Genomic DNA, 16,476 nt, shown 5'->3' on the forward strand with positions numbered 1-16,476 from the left:
GGGCCTGCGAACAAGGTCCCGTGAGTATTGTCTTTGTGAAAGGTGGTCACTCAATTCACCAACATGTTTTCAAAAAAATGTAAACCGATTTTCATAGGGTGGGTCTAAACTGGAATGGCTTACTCCTATAGTTGATCGCTTGGTACAACTAGAAGCATCCCTAGCGAATCTTCAAAGGGGAATTGACCTACTCCTAGATGCCCCTAGAGCAGTCACTCAACATGAGAACCCCACACAAGCACTTTTAGCCAAGGAAGGTGGTCCCTTACCCAAATCTCCCCAAATGCACCACCCTAGGCCATTTATTCCACGTACATCAAACTTTTTGACCTCACCTTGTACTGCTAACCCTAGCTCTCACGGGGCGCCAGCAGTTCCATTAGTATCGATACAAGGTAATGATATGGGACGTAGGACAATCAACTTACCTCCAGAGGCAGTCCCTTACACAGTCATCCTAGCTGATATTCCAGAATTAAAATCTTCTGCCAAGGAACCAGTGGAGGCTTTAAAAAACAAGGTTATTCACTGGCTTTCCTTAAATAGACCCCTTCCCCAGGGCATCCATAGTGAAGTCCTTATGGTGAGGAGAGTCCCGTGGCTAGGCAATACTAGGAAAACAATTCCTGGCGACTGTGTACTGATCAATTTTAGGGACTCCCGCACAGTTTCCCATACATGTAGTTGGCCCTATAATGCCCAGGGGTCCTCTATTCAATCTCTTCCACTCTCATTCTTCTACCCGCCTACGATTTTTGACCACAATGAGGCACAATGGGTACGAGTGGGTGGGAGAGGGAATAGTAGTGACCAAGTGACAAGAAAGGAGCACCGTTTTTTGGGCCCTCTCAGATCTGATCATTTTCCCATCTACAACAGGTTTAGTCCTTCAGATATGGTGGACTGACCGTGTACCCCGGGGGGTGGTGGTGTTTTGATCCAAAATAAGCCTAATACTTCCCCCGCTCATTTAGTAACTCTTATTGAGAGGGATCACCTGGAACATGGCCAACCGGTTGGAGAAGGACGTTTAGAGATCACTTGTCCTATACCCAACCTAGCCATGGACAGGCGCCCCCACGAACATAACTTTGCTTCCAACTTATCTGCTGGGATGAATTCAGGCCTGGCTCTAAGCCCTACTGTACTTCCCGCGATGGGTGCTTCCTCCTCTCTTAAGATCCTATCGTGGAATGTAGCGGGTTTAGCTACCAAATCGAATAATCCGGCCTGGAGTTCCTTTATTGAGGACAAGGACATTTGTTTGTTTCAAGAGACCTGGGCAAGGGAAGACATTACTCAAGCGGGTTTTGCAGCATTTTCTACCCGTGCAACCTGGGGGGGAAGGGGCGCCCCTCCGGAGGCCTAGCAATATGGGTGGCTTCCGATTTGGGTTGTAAGGCACTTATCTTTCCGTCTCACATGGAAGACATTTTAGCTGTACTGCTGGAATGGCCCAATTCCCAAAGCCTTTTAGTGATTAATATATACTCAAGGCCAGTTAAAATCACGCAGGAGTCGCCCACAATTGCGAAGCTTGCGCTGTTCCTCAATGAAATCCCAGAGGGTATGCCATTCTTAATTGGAGGCGACTTAAATTGCCATTATGAGCCATTCCCAGGCATACTGGAAGGTTTGGCCTTGGAGCAGGACCTCTTGTGGTCTATTCCCCCTCCACAGGCCCCGGCCCCGAAAACGTGTTCTCCTTTAGTTTTACAAATTATTTCCCTGTTGCTGAAATTTGGTCTCAGGGCCTGCAATGGAAGGTTTAAATCTGATATTCCTCCTAGATGTACTTTTAACCGGATGGGTAGCGAATCACGACTAGATTACGTCCTGGTTCCCTTGACCTCATGGCTATATATCAGAGACTTTTGGGTCACAGTTAGGGATGACAGTGACCATAACGCCCTCGAGTTAGTCTATGATCATCCTGGGCTTGAAACCAGGGATAAACCAAGGGTGCCCACTGACGATAGCCTGGTTCTTACTAATAACAGGCGCAGAGTTAAATGGGAGCAATTAGCTCTACACCCTGGGAGGATACCCAAATTATGTGCACAGGTAATTCCCATTTTTGAAAAGCTCCTGGTATTTAAGATGAATAGAACTATCCAGGATGCTTTTATTCAAATGGGGCAGATCCATGGTGATCTAGCGAAAACTCTGTTTGAATGTCTAACCAAGAATACTAATATATCAAACAGGAAAATCGCTGGTCCCCATTGGTACAACAATGCCTGTCGAAAGGCAAAAACTGATCTTTTGCTTTCAATTAATGAGAGAAGGGCCAGGGAGGTAATCAGGGAAAGAAGAGCAGTTTATAAGTCCCTGACCACCAACGCCAAAAGAGAATGGGAGCATGATACATGGGAAAGACTCACCACCTATTTGGCTAGAGGGGACTCACGTAAATTTTGGTGCTGTGTTTATTCGGGTTCGGAGGAGCCGGCTTCTGCCATTCAACCTAATATATCACCCAAGGCATGGCAAAACCATTTCCAGTCTCTGTATAAATTACCGGAGATTGACCCGATAACCACTACTCAACTGGTCATGTCCAGTTGAGATGGGGAGCCATTTACAGTGGCGGAGGTACGTGTGGCCGTAGTTGGCTTGGCATCGGGAAAGGCTCCAGGCTTGGACGGTATGCCCAGTGACTTATTCAAACAGGAACCAGACGTCTGGGCGCCTTACTTCATGATCCTATTTAATGCTATCCTGGAAGGCATGGCTATACCGGGCACTTGGCTGGGCGCAGAGATTGTCCCAATCTTCAAAAAGGGCTCTCCTCTGCTCCCAGCCAACTATAGACCCATTAGCCTTATTGATGTGCCACAAAAGATCTTTGGCAGACTCATCCTAAATCGCCTCCAGGATTGGATCGAGGAGAATGCGATTATGAGCCCATACCAGGCAGGATTCCAAAGGGGGATTTCCACTACCGATCAAATCTTCCGTTTGAACCTCATATATTGGAAGACGGTGTTGTTCGAGGGCGGCAGTCTATACACGGTTTTCGTGGATTTACGTGCCGCCTTCGACCTAGTCCCAAGGGACAAACTGTGGGCTGTTTTATCGGACCTCGGGGTCCCTACGGACATTTTATCAATCTTGAAGAGACTCCACCAGGGAAATTTCGCCCGGGTAAGATGTGGCAGAGGGGGTTCTCTCTCGGATGCTTTTCCTGTCGATAGGGGGGTTAGACAAGGCTGTGTCCTTGCACCCACCCTTTTTTGCCTTTTTGTTAATGGGGTCATAAATTATCTTAATGAGCTAAGTAACTTCGATGCCCCTAAGCTCGACGGCAGCAGGGTTCCCGCCATTATGTTTGCGGATGATACCCTGCTGCTTTCCAAATCCCCTATGGGCTTGCAGCGGGTCCTGGATGGGTTTGTATGTTTCTGTGTTGATCGCGGTTTGGAGATCAATGCTGCAAAAACGAAGTACATGATCTTCAACCCGCCTTCCAAAACTCGTGCAGCTCCCCTTATAGGGACTTCAAGACTAGAGCGGGTCGACACGATCGAATATTTGGGGGTAGTAATTAATCAATCTATGTCGTGGGAACCCCATAAAACCAAGGCAAACTTGAAACTTTCCCAGCTGGCGGGGGGTATTGCAAGGATGACAAGAGGAATAACCTATAGGCCATTTGCGCCATGCCTGCTAATTTATCAAATCCAGGCTAGAGCAACAGTGACATATGGGGCTGAAATATGGGGCCATACGTCAGGGCAGAAGTCGCAGACTACGGAAAACAACTTCTTTAGACAACTGACAGCCTTACCCACTAGTACCCCCCTTTTGCCTCTTAGACTGGACCGGGGTCTAAGACCGATTTCAGAGGTTTTGGGACTTAAACCCTTAACTTTCTGGTGTAAAATATGGTCTTCCCCGGATCTTTTGAAATATAGAGCTGAGCTGGTGGAGATCATGTGTCTCTGCAAAAATATTCAAATCCCTTGGCTCAGCTATATCAAGCGCATTTGTGAGGCAATGGGTAGACCAGAACTCTGGCATGATCCGATGTCCGCTTGCCCCAGGGTCTCTCGAATGCATATTATGAATATAACTTGCGTGTTGCCATAATGAGCACACGAGAGGGTTCTCAGACAGCATACTTTCTGGGATTTAACGATTTTTATAATCTAGAGTATGTATTCGATGATATGGGCCCACCACTGACTAGGAAACTTTACATGCAATGGCGTTTCAACACATTACCCCTTAGGGCACACACGGTTTCATGGGCACAATCAAATCACACAGCCCATTGCCCTAGTTGTGCATACCCCCATGAAACGGACTTACATGTTATATTCTTCTGCCCTGCATACCATAAACCTAGGAATTATTGGCTTCGACCCCTTCTCAGAAACATGGGCTTTAGACAGTATGCCCCTGCTTTTAGAATATTGAAATCTGATCTCTCCGCCCCAATCGTATTTGCGGTTGCAAAATTCTTGTCTTCGATGTGGTTTATTCGTTTGCATTGTCTTAAGTCCGCAACATTGAATGATTTAGTGTGATGATTTTAGCTTAATTGTTTTATCTCTTATTATTGTACTCTCTCTGCATATTTTACTCTGCACACTTATTATTGTATCTGTATTATTTTATGGTCCCGGTGACCGAAATAAAGATAAATGATGATGATGAATGGCATGGCATGCAAAAAATGATGGATTTAATGTGACTGGGGTGAATGTTTGATTAATTCAGCATACTGTCTATCATCTGTTCTTTTTTAATTTGTTGCCGTAAGTGGGAAGGGTATGCCCAGACGTGGGTCCCGTGCTCGCTACGCCAACAGATTGAAGCTAGCCTGGCTGATGAATGGTAATACCCCGAAACCAGTCACAGGATGCTTGTTTCCAGTTCAGGGAAGACCTGGCTTGGCAGTTCAGGCTGGACTGTTCCTATGAGGCACAGGGTCGAGACTGATTTGCATATGGCTGGGTCTGGGCTGGGGTGGCGAAGTGAGCTAAAGAATGATGATGGATTAAACCCAGATCTGTGACTGGGGGTGAGTATCCGAAAAGTTTCAGCGCTCCGTCCATCATCTCCTTGTGTTTGCTTTGTTCACCCTAAGTTAGCAGGGTATGCCAGACGTGGGTCCCTTGCTCACTTTCCCACTGGATTCAAGCTTGCCTGGCTGATGAGGGGTGTTACCCCGAAATCGGTCCCTGGATGCTTGTTTCTGGTCCAGGGAGTACCTGGCCTGCCCTGGCAGTTTGGGCAGATTTGCAAATGGCTGGGTCCAAACTGGGGTGGCATAGTGAGCAAAAGAACAATTAATTAAACCCAGATCTGTGGATGGAGGTTAGTGGTTGAAAAGTTTCAGCATTCCGTTCATCATCTTGTTGTGTTTGCTATAGACAAACAGCAGATTTCTTACATATTACTTGGTAGTGCCTAGGGAGCAAGACTTTTGTTTTTTGTTGATAGAATCTAAAGGACAGCATGGGTGAGTTCCACAAACTACAATTAAACAATGTCTATTGAGTCTGTTTCCCAGCAAGAAAAAAAATGAAAAATACACAGGAAAATTCATGGCGCTAGATTGTTTGAGGGTGGTGGTGGCTGGCGGGCTTGAGCTGCAGGGTTACATGCATTCTCATTTCATTGCTTACCATTTTCACTAAAAGCACTTATTTCTGAAGCTACTTAATGGCTGGTCTGTCTGCATATAGAGGACTGTGCTCTGTGGACTTGGGCTTTGGTGAGAAACTTCGGGTAGAGTTTGTGAAAGTTGAGGTTTTGTGGCTCCCTACTCACATTTCCATTGCCAGTTGGAGCACATTTTCGTTCTTTTGTTGTAGTCTATTCAGTGGGTAGATCAGTTTCTAATGAATTCATTTGATGGCTGTGGGGTTCTACAGTTCACGCATCACGGAGGTTTTACCAACAGTAAATGCATTGTCACTGCAAGGGGTATTGTTTGCAATAAAGGGCTTTGAACTCATCCATTGATTACAATTCTTTGGCTTTATTGTCGCTCTTCTTTGCTGCCTCATAATTGGCCAGTGCATGCTCCGAGTCACTTCCTGGTTCTTTTGTGGAGCATGGACCAAGGTTCCTCTTGATTAGTGTCATCTGCGGCTCAAACTGTAATTGAGGTACTATTTCTTGAACCTCTTCCCGTCCATATTACAGACACTACTCTATCCCTTTATAGTTGCTTCTCCATAACCACACCACTTCCCTCCACCTTGATTTCCCATCCCACATGATGTAAAAGCACGAAGATGCGGCACAAGTGCAGACCGCTTCATGCCTCTTTTTTTCAAGCATTGAAAGAGCTAATAGCTCTCGTAGGTGAGAGCTACTGGCTTTGCGAATGCTTGTTTGATTGATCACTGCAAAGCGCCAGATCAATTAAAAATTCCCTTCACATTCCCTCTACTTTCCCAGTTCAGTCACTGAGGGGACTCTTTTGAACATTAAAGGAAAGCGGAACTTGAATGCCTTTGCGACGAGACGGTAATTTAATGGAGTTTTCGGTGGTGGTTTGGCAGCATTTGTGCAACAGAACCAGGGGTGCGAGATATGGGAACAGAGAGGCCAGATGGCTGGCTACCACCTCGCCTTTAATTGGCACCTCATTAAAAATGAAAGAAAATTATATCCTCTGCTCTTCCTGCTCCAGGCCCCGTGTGCTAGTAAAAGGCCTATGCTACACAAAGGACCAACATTATTCATAACACCTTACATTTTCATAGCTAGGGCTACTCAGCTTTGTTTACAAGCTGTGAATTCCTCATCATCAGTTAATAAACAGTGCCAAATAGATGGGATTGAGAAATAAAGATTGGCATGGAGATAAGAACATTTATGAAAGGTAGTGGCTACTCACTGCCAGGTAAATGGTAAATATTTACTTATTCCTTGTAGAACTGCAAACAATGAGTGAAAAAAGTTGGTGTCTACGTCCTTCTGAAAGATAATGTCCTTCTGTATTATTTAATCTGCAACAAATGGTTGCAAATTCTGCACATATGTTTTGCGAATGGAATAGTGTTTTGCAAACCAACAAATGTACTGCGCGGTAGGTTAAAAAATAATACGGAATCGCAAGGGGTTGCAGAACAACCTGCCTAATTATTATTCTTTAGACAGGTGCCAAATTGCAACACCCTGTGAGGATCAGTGACAGTATATTGAAAAAACAAGTATCATGTGGACAGAATATCATGTAAAAAATAACAAGGACGAGAATATTGAGAAGGCAAGTGCAAATCCCGAAGTACGTACCTTGAATAAATATATTGTCAAGGTACATAAATGTGGAGTTATATATAGTAAAACTTTACCTCTCCATAGAAAATGACCTACAAGATATTCTTGTCCTTGATATTTTTGACACGATAATCAGTCGCACAATATTTATGTTTCCGATATTTTGTCCAAACACCCACTATGATTGTCCGTAATGACTGAGATGGTTGCCTGCTAAGGACAGCATGTCATCATCTCTATGACTGCGTTCCAAAATGGGAAATATATATATATATTTTCAAAGCAGCTGTGTTCCTTAAAGGAATCAGTGTTGGTTTAAAGAAAATGGTTTTGGTTTTCAAAAACGTCTTCTACCTGTGGCTGCAAACATGATTCTGAAAGGCACAGTGGTACTAGGGGAAACTCTTCTCATTTCCAAATTAGATACCACCCCAACTCGAATTTAAATGCCTTATCAATGGTTTGCAACTGGAGGCAGTTAGGAATAAAACTTACTTTGATGCAGACACTAACTTATAGGTCTAAAGGGCAGACATGATTGAATGTTTCAAAGTTTTTTAGACAGACATGGCACAGAATGGCACTTCATTACACCATGAGACAAAACAGTGACTTGAGAGGGCTTTTAAGTAGGTGTCTTGTGCTCCTACTGCTTTAAGTTTACATGCAGAGGTGATGAATAATAAAGGTCATTAGAAACTTTACAAGACTAGTCGAAATTGTTTACTCTTCTAAAACTATGTACTCGGAAAGCCATGGGAATGTACCAGGGTCAGAGATAGGATCACTAGGCCTGGACAGAGTTCGCAGAGTTCCGCTATGTGGCACTCCAGAAAGTGACACAAACAAAAATCTGCTGCACTACGTGGATTACAGCTAGCTGCGGAGAGTGTTGGTCATGCCGTTCGCGTTAATTTACAGTGCTGGGTGTTTGTTCCGCACTGTAAAATCAGTGCAAAGTGCACCATTCACAGCACAAGAGGTAGCTGCTTCTTTTCTTGCCGATCGAGTAGATTTTCTACTTGAGCTGCAGCTTTCTGAATGGGAACAAAAAGTTTCTCAAGAGAGCTGTCATGACCACCTGCTTTGAAAAATCGGACCGCCCGCGTTGAGAAACTCATCGGGAGGTTATTTTCCTACCAGATGCAGAGTTTTTGAGAATTCCATGTGCTCTATGGAGTGCATAAAACTCCACAAACTCTGCATATGGAGCGGAGTTCACCGCCCAGGCCTAAAGATTACCTAAAAGCTCCATGTTATCCTCTTTTTCTGCTGCAAATCAGTGCATTGTGGAATTATAAATTCTGGTTCAGTTTAATTAGACAAACCAGGCTAAAACAACAAATATCAATGATTTCTAAAAGTCAAAGAGCTATCTCATATTTAGGTGACTACATCAAAATAGAATCAGTTGCAGAGGACCCCTTATAAAGTGACCAACAGAGCATAATTGAGAGTCTTAATTCCAGTGTCATGACAGAAGGAAGGAAAACTATGGGCCTGATAACTCCTCTGTCCTGAGGGACCTTCGCCAATCAAATTTAGTGTTGCCTGCTGGCCTGTGTACAACTCTCTACTGTCATGTTTGGTTCCTGTCTATGGAAGAAATGCTTGAAAGTTTGAAGGACAGTACCATCAGACATGATGGCAAGCCAGAAAAATTTAAAGCGGGAGTTTGGTTTTGAAAAACAAAAAAACTAATGACTCCAAACCTTGGGAGTGATGGGATCATTATTTCTTGTCCTGTCTCTTACAGCCAGGTGTTACTGGATATAGGGTTGTCCTTCCTTCAATGGCCTCTACTCTGTCGGGTCATCTGTGTAAGTATTCTGTCTAGAACCCACAAGCAAAAGATTAAGTCTAAAATTAATTGAACTGAATGTCTTTGAAATATGAATTAATTTTCCCACTAAATTATAGAAAAATATGTAGGCATCAAAGACCTAGAAGAAAAATAAACTCACAGACATTGTTTTTCATTGATTTTTTCACAAATATTTTAAGAAATAAGCAACTGAATAAACAGAGACATTTTGTTACCTTCATTCTTGTGCTCTACGGATTTATCATTTCACAGTTCCACTTTAATATGCATTTTCCAGACAAGGGATGTTGATCCACTATTGAGGTTTCAGAACTGATATGGTGTGATTCTCTTTCAAATATCATCTTCTGGCTTTAGCTCAGACACAGCCTTTGCACTAGTTGATGGCACTCATAGCAGAAGCAATAGTGCTGGCTCCAAGAAGAAGTTTCCAAAATAAGGACACAAGAATTCATGAGATCTCAGCTCTGACTGTTGTCAGCCTTCCTGAGCAGTCATCAGGCACAGACAAAAGGGTAGCCCTGCTAAGAAACGTTGACACATTTAACAAGAGAAACCCATGACCTACTGATTACTATCCCTTTGTTAAAAAGGACCTCACAGAATTTCATCGGTATCCTTTTTTCCATTCTCCCTTACTTCAGCTCTGGTTTTCCACCTTCCAACAACAGGGATGCAGTCAATATACGCCAACTGCGAAGTGAAGCTGTATCTACTCTCCATCTTGACAAGCAAACTGTATCCCATAGTTCCATGTGCTTAGATTTTCAATAACTTAAGCAGTCTTACTACTACAGACTAACTATATACCCACCACATATACATGCACATGGAATGTGAACACAATATCTGGTGGTCACACAGAATCCATCTTTGAGAGATCTAAGATGATCTATCTAGAGCCTCCATTACCCCCTCTGCTGCTCATCAGAGCCTTCTTACGACCCTCAGATCACCTTTGCTGATTGCCATAGTCCGTTGACCCCTTTGCTAGCCATTAACCATTTTCCTGACTTCAGCCATTTGAGTTTCCCAAACCCTTTCTTTCATCCTTCACAGACCACACTCATTTTCACCTATCCACCTTTAAACTACTCTGCCAAGTTTCAGTCCCTATGCCCTCAGATTCACCCTCAGACTACTCTGCCTGCATCAGACAGAACATTCCAACAGTCAGAGGTAAGAGTATGATAGTTCCAACTTTTTAATCACTTTTCATGCTCTGATTTTTCAGCAAATACTTAACAGTTCTATACATTGACTGAACAGGTGGTGGTTTCTAGGGGTTGGCAACATAAGAAGCATGAATAAGAAGCATTTATAAAAGGGATGGCATTGACTCACATAGGTAGAGACAAAAGCAAAGTGCGGCTGACCAGGCTTCAGCACCTCAGTTCCAACGTTTAGAGAGAAAGTATAAAGTCTGTGCAACTGCTTCTGGAGTTCACCACACCTCTACTCCACTGGAAACCAGATAGGTCAATTTGTAAAAAAAGGGAAGGTGCACCTGAGTTTCAAGTCAGGTCAAAAAAACATATCCTTTATTGCTCTGTAGTATAAAGAGTAATCATCAGCCAACGCGTTTCGTTCACAAAGAACTTCATCAGGGCTGAAAGAAATACATAAATAAAAACAAAGACATGACTCAATATACAATAATGACAAAATATAACAAATCACATACCACCAATAGAAATAAATACACATATATATACATAGACCTAACACGTTATACAAAACATCCATAGAACGACACAGAAAAAACAGGAATGTAAATATATCCACAGACAAATAACCTGAAAAGGACAACATAACAATTATGTACATAGATAAAAACGTCTATATGTTTAGACAAAGTGTCAATAAACACATCAACAATGATAAGTGTCAATTAAAATTCAATTTATCTCCCATGGGGTATTTTCATACAATCCCATGCTCGAAAATTAGACCAAATGAAACATTTCAAACATCTTAGAGCAAAAACAAAAACAAAAGAAGAGGAGCAAAAGAAAAGAGAAAGAAAATAGAAATAACACCCATAAGAAAATAAGAGAAATAAAAAGCAGAAAAGCGCAAGAAAGTGCTGGCATAACTCAATAACCCAAGCAAAACAACAAAAGCCATCCAAAAAATCTCACCTCAAAATGTTTCAATGAAAGTCCGATTGGCATATATGTTAATCAATAAAATCCAATTACCGCATGGTATAGATGGAAACACAGTTTACTATTAAAGAGAATAAAAAAGAAAGAAAAAGCAATGTCTCAGACTCTACTTAAAAACTAACTCATTATTAGAGCTCACATAGTATAATGTTGACGTTAATAGTCAGAGCCAAGAAGGACCAATAGACCCCACTGAGGGGAAGAGACACAAAAGGTATCCCAAAGCAAGATTGTTTATTGCTGGCCAAAAAGTTTTTATGAGAGATAGAATATATAGTCTCATTAAATATCGTACATATTACTATCCCATTTGTCTTATTACAATGACTCCACCGAGAAATAACTCAATGGACAATTAGATAAACAGTAGGACAAGAGGTTAATATTGGCGTCTTACCTCTCCAATATACAAAAAGAGTTGAATTATCGTCAAACAATCCCTCGCAGTTTTGCACAGTGCACAAGGTCAATATGAATGTCAGTAATCCTAAAAAAAGTATATATACATATATTATAGTATCATAATCAACAAGGAATGATCCCAACCATGTATAGGTAAATCGCCTCCCAGCGGGGGACACATTCAAAATCTAACCGGGCCATCTTAAAAAGCACCTCTGTCTATATCACCTATATTGTTCACACTAAAGATCCAAAACTTTATTGACAAACAACGTCCTACATCAAACGAAAAGCAAATATTCCACATGGGGCAAATCACAGCGTATGTATGCCCCTATATTATATAGAAAAAAGTAAGACGGACCAGGCATTATCATCCTGTAAGTATATGCTTGGCAAGTAAAGATTAAATCACAAGCCAAAGACAAGGTAGGTCGAAACCAAGATTCCTATGGTGCTATCATATTACACCATGCCTGAATATCAAATCTCTGGTCAGATCGGTAACATTGTGATAATGCAGAAACTGTGTCCCAAAGACACAAAAAGCATTTGCCTCACCTGAATAGTAACGGTGTCAACGAGCAGAATCCCTTGTTCGAAGTGTCAAAGAAATGTGCCATTTTCCGATCCCTTTAAATATCGAAAAACGGAACCTGCGCATGCGTGACGTATACGTACAGCGTCACTTGCTCAATGTTTACAAATATAAATACATCACACGAGTGGAAATGGTAATGTGTTCATACAGAGTAATGTTTTGCCAGTGTTCCTGACTGAATGAAATAATCGTAAAAAAACAAAACTCCATTTTCGACCACTTAGCGACTAAATAAACGGGTCCCAAATAGTGATCCCTACATTAAACAAAATTATAAATAACTAATAAAAAAATGTTATTCGAAGGATTCAGTACCAAGAGTAAAGCTAGTGCCTTTAAACTAAAATAAACACGCAATCCCAATTAAGTCAATGCGTATTTTTCTAAGATCGTCAAAACGGGTACCATCTTTTCAATGCTAATCCATAGTAATACCCAATCGGAAAAACGCCACTTTAAAATGCCATACCAAGTACGAGACCAGATGAAAAACATATTATTCAAAGAATTGGGTACCAAGGATAAAGACAGTACCTTTAGACTAGGACAAAAACACAACCTAGTTAAATCAATACATATTTGGCAATATCATCAGGGCGAGCGCCATCTTATGAATGGTCGTCCATATTAAGACCCAACCAGAGCGAAAACAATATTCACAGTGAACCATTGAGAATAATAATTCCACCAGTCTAAAGTGCACACACATTGATTTTGGATACCGTATCAAAAAATGGCTGCTATAAAGGAGTCAAAGAACAAGCATATCAAATACAAAAGTATAATTAAAAGGTCGGAAAGAAAAATAGAAAATCTGATAATACAATTGTATATAAGAGTGACAGTATTCCAGGCATCATTTCACAGGTACATATTGCTTGTGGAAAATTGATGGATCCCAGAGGAGGGACAACACCTAGACATTCATTATGTCCCTAATTAAACATGACCCCAATATTTCCCATATAGCTTTAAAGGAAATAATGCATCTCCCCATCTGAATTGTGTCCTAGACTAGTTACCCTCAAATGACATATCCATCTAGACTCCATCTGTCTAAGTAACAGATCCCTGTTACCACCTCTATTTCTAATCGGAACATGATCTATTGCATGAAACCAGAATGTAAGATCATTCGGATGTAAACTAGTATAGTGATTTGTGATGGGATATCTATCATCCTTGGTTTTGATTGCCCGGCGGTGTTCCTGGATTCTCAGCTTAAGGAAGCGTGTTGTGCTGCCGACATAAATAATACCACACTTGCAGCCAAGTACATATACTACATGTGTGGTATTACAATTCAAAAAATGATCTGCATAAAAACTTTTGGCAGTGTTGTAACAGAAAGACAAAGTCTTATTTCTACCTAGTGGACATGTATTGCACATGCCACATGTGTAAAAACCTTTCGGTTTGGTCGGTAGCCAAGTTTGTGTTGTTGTAGGTGTAGTAACATAGCTAGGGCATAGGGAGTTTCTTAAAGCCATCCCCCTCCGATATGCGATAGACGGCTTATCCTCAATGTTATTTTTAAGGCCACAAATTTCTGTGAATAAATGCCAATGCTTGCGGAAGATGTTAAAAATAGCGCCACTATGAGTGGTGTATTGTGTTACAAATCTAGCTTTCTGGTTTGTTCTGCTTAAGGTGGGTTTGTCCATTAATGTGTCGCTCCGATTTAGATTATAGAGTCTAGATTCTGCTCTATCTAGTGTTGTAGGTGTATAGCCTCTTTTGGCAAATCTATTTTTTGTGGCGCTGATATTTGTTCTGAAAATTTCCTCTTCGCTACAGTTTGTTCTTATCCTTGTCATCTCGCCAAAAGGTATATTGTTAATCACAGAGTTAGGATGTGCACTAGTCGCGTGTAAAACAGAATTATAAGCTGTCTCCTTCCTAAAAAGAGTACTCTGTATCCTCCCTTCTTTGATATAGAACTGTAAGTCAAGGAAATTGATACGTTCTCTGTCAAAGGTCATGGTAAATTTGACGTTGTAGGCATTATTATTTAAAAACGTCAAGTATTCCTGTACCTGTTCAACAGACCCGGACCAGAGACAAATAACATCATCAATATACCTCCCCCAGTACACAATGTAATTAGTCCAGGGGGAGGCAGCTTTGCCCCAAGCATGCTCCCTCTCAATGACACATCCTTTTTGATGTGTTTATTGACACTTTGTCTAAACATATCAACGTTTTTATCTATGTACATAATTGTTATGTTGTCCTTTTCGGATTATTTGTCTGTGGATATATTTACATTCCTGTTTTTCTATGTCGTTCTATATATAACGTGTTAGGTCTATGTATATATATGTGTATTTATTTCTAGTGGTGGTATGTGATTTGTTATATTTTGTCATTATTGTATATTGAGTCATGTCTTTGTTTTTATTTATGAATTTCTTTCAGCCCTGACGAAGTTCTTTGTGAACTAAATGCGTTGGCTGATGATTACTCTTTATACTACAGAGCAACAAAGGATATATTTTTTTGACCTGATTTGAAGCTTGCCGACTAATTTCTGGTGCACCTTCCCTTTTTTTTTTACAAATTGACTCACATAGGTGTTGTACTGCTCCTATTCTTCTTCTCCTGGTCCTTCTGTCCCATTGGTCATTGTGGCTCTGGTGTTCCTGGTTCTCCTGATCCTTGCCAGCCTGGTCCTATACTCCAGTCTCTAGTCCTCCTCCTCTACTTGGAACTTCGGGTCCTAGTTCCCTTGGTTCTGACCACCCTGGCCTTCCTGGGCCTATTCCTGGTCCTGCTTATTATGATCCTTCTAGTCCACTAATCCTTCCTCATCTGGTTCCTGGTCTAAAGCCCTAGTACACCTCTTCTGACCTGACTAGTACTCTGGGACCTTCTCCAACATGTTGTGATACTCTAGGCCCTGGTCTCCCTGCTCATTGTCATCCTGGACTAACTCGTCTACCTTGTCCTGATCTTACTTGTTCAGGTCATCCTGTTCTTAGCCATCATGGCTCCTGGCCTCCTTGGCTTTCTTTTCCTCCTTTTCCTCCTATTCCAGGTCTTGCTTGTCATGGTATTCCAGTGCTGATACTCCTGGAGCCGGTGACTTGAGCTTCCTTTTCCCCATGTAAAGGTCTACCTGGTCCTCCTTGCCATGGTCCTCTTAGCTCTTCCCATGATGTCTCTGGTTGCCTGGCCATCTCCTCATGATTCTTCAGGTCCTGTTCTCCTAGTCTTCCTCACATTCACTCTGGTTTGCATAGCAATAGTTTTCCAAATCCTGGTCCTCAAAGTTCATGTTCTCTTCCTGGTTTTGTGCAAACTAGACTCCTTCCTTTTGTTTTTGGTCCTCCTTATTTATGTGTTTACATGTCAAATATTGTTGGTTCTGCTCCTCGTGGCCACACTGGTCCTTTCGGACCCCCTTCTCCTAGCTCTCCCTTTTCTTTCCCAATCCTATTGACTCTTGTTCATTGGAACTGGTCCTTCTGATCCTGCTCATCTGAACCCAAGTACATGGGTTGCTAGTCCTGCTGGTCCCCCTGTCCTACCTAGCCTCTTGTATCCTGATCCTCTTAGGGCCTTGACTTCTTCTTTTTTATCTTCCTGGTTTGGGTAATCCTTGCCCTCCTGGCTCTTTGCCTTGTCCTCCTATCCCTTCTGGCTCTGAATCCAATAATATGGGCCCTCTAGTTCCTGGTTTTCTTTATCTGGGTCCTTTTGATTCTCATCAATTTGGTTCTGGTCCTCCCAGACATCCAGGTCCAGTACTCTTAGTCTTCCTGGCTCTGACTTTTTTGGTCCTACTGATCTTCTTCACCCAGGTCCTAGTCTTGCTGCTAGATGTGGTATTCTGGGCACTGGTTCTATGGTCATGGTCCTAATCTTCCAAGATCTGGTCTGGATCTTCTTGCTCTTTTTCCTCATGCTTCCACAGCAGCTTATCATGATCCACCTTCTCTGGTTATATTGATACTGGCTATCTTGTGCCTAGCCCTGTGGTGTTGTCCTCCAGGGTGTGGTCATCCTGGTCCTCATCTCCTTTTTCTCCTCACCCTTCTCCTCCTGGTCCTGGTTCTTAAGGTCCTTATTCCCTTTGCCCTGATATTCATTGTCTTCCTAGTCCTTCGTTTCCGGGTCTACTTAGAACTTTTGCTTCTGGCTCCTTCTGGTTTTCTTTGCCTGTGTCCGTGGTCTCAAGTTCCTGTCACTCCATACATGGTGGTGCTAATCTTGTTTTGTTTCTTCTGATCCTCTTG

The sequence above is a fragment of the Triturus cristatus genome, chromosome 7 (assembly GCF_964204655.1).
Source record: "Triturus cristatus chromosome 7, aTriCri1.1, whole genome shotgun sequence".
NCBI lineage: Eukaryota > Metazoa > Chordata > Amphibia > Caudata > Salamandridae > Triturus > Triturus cristatus.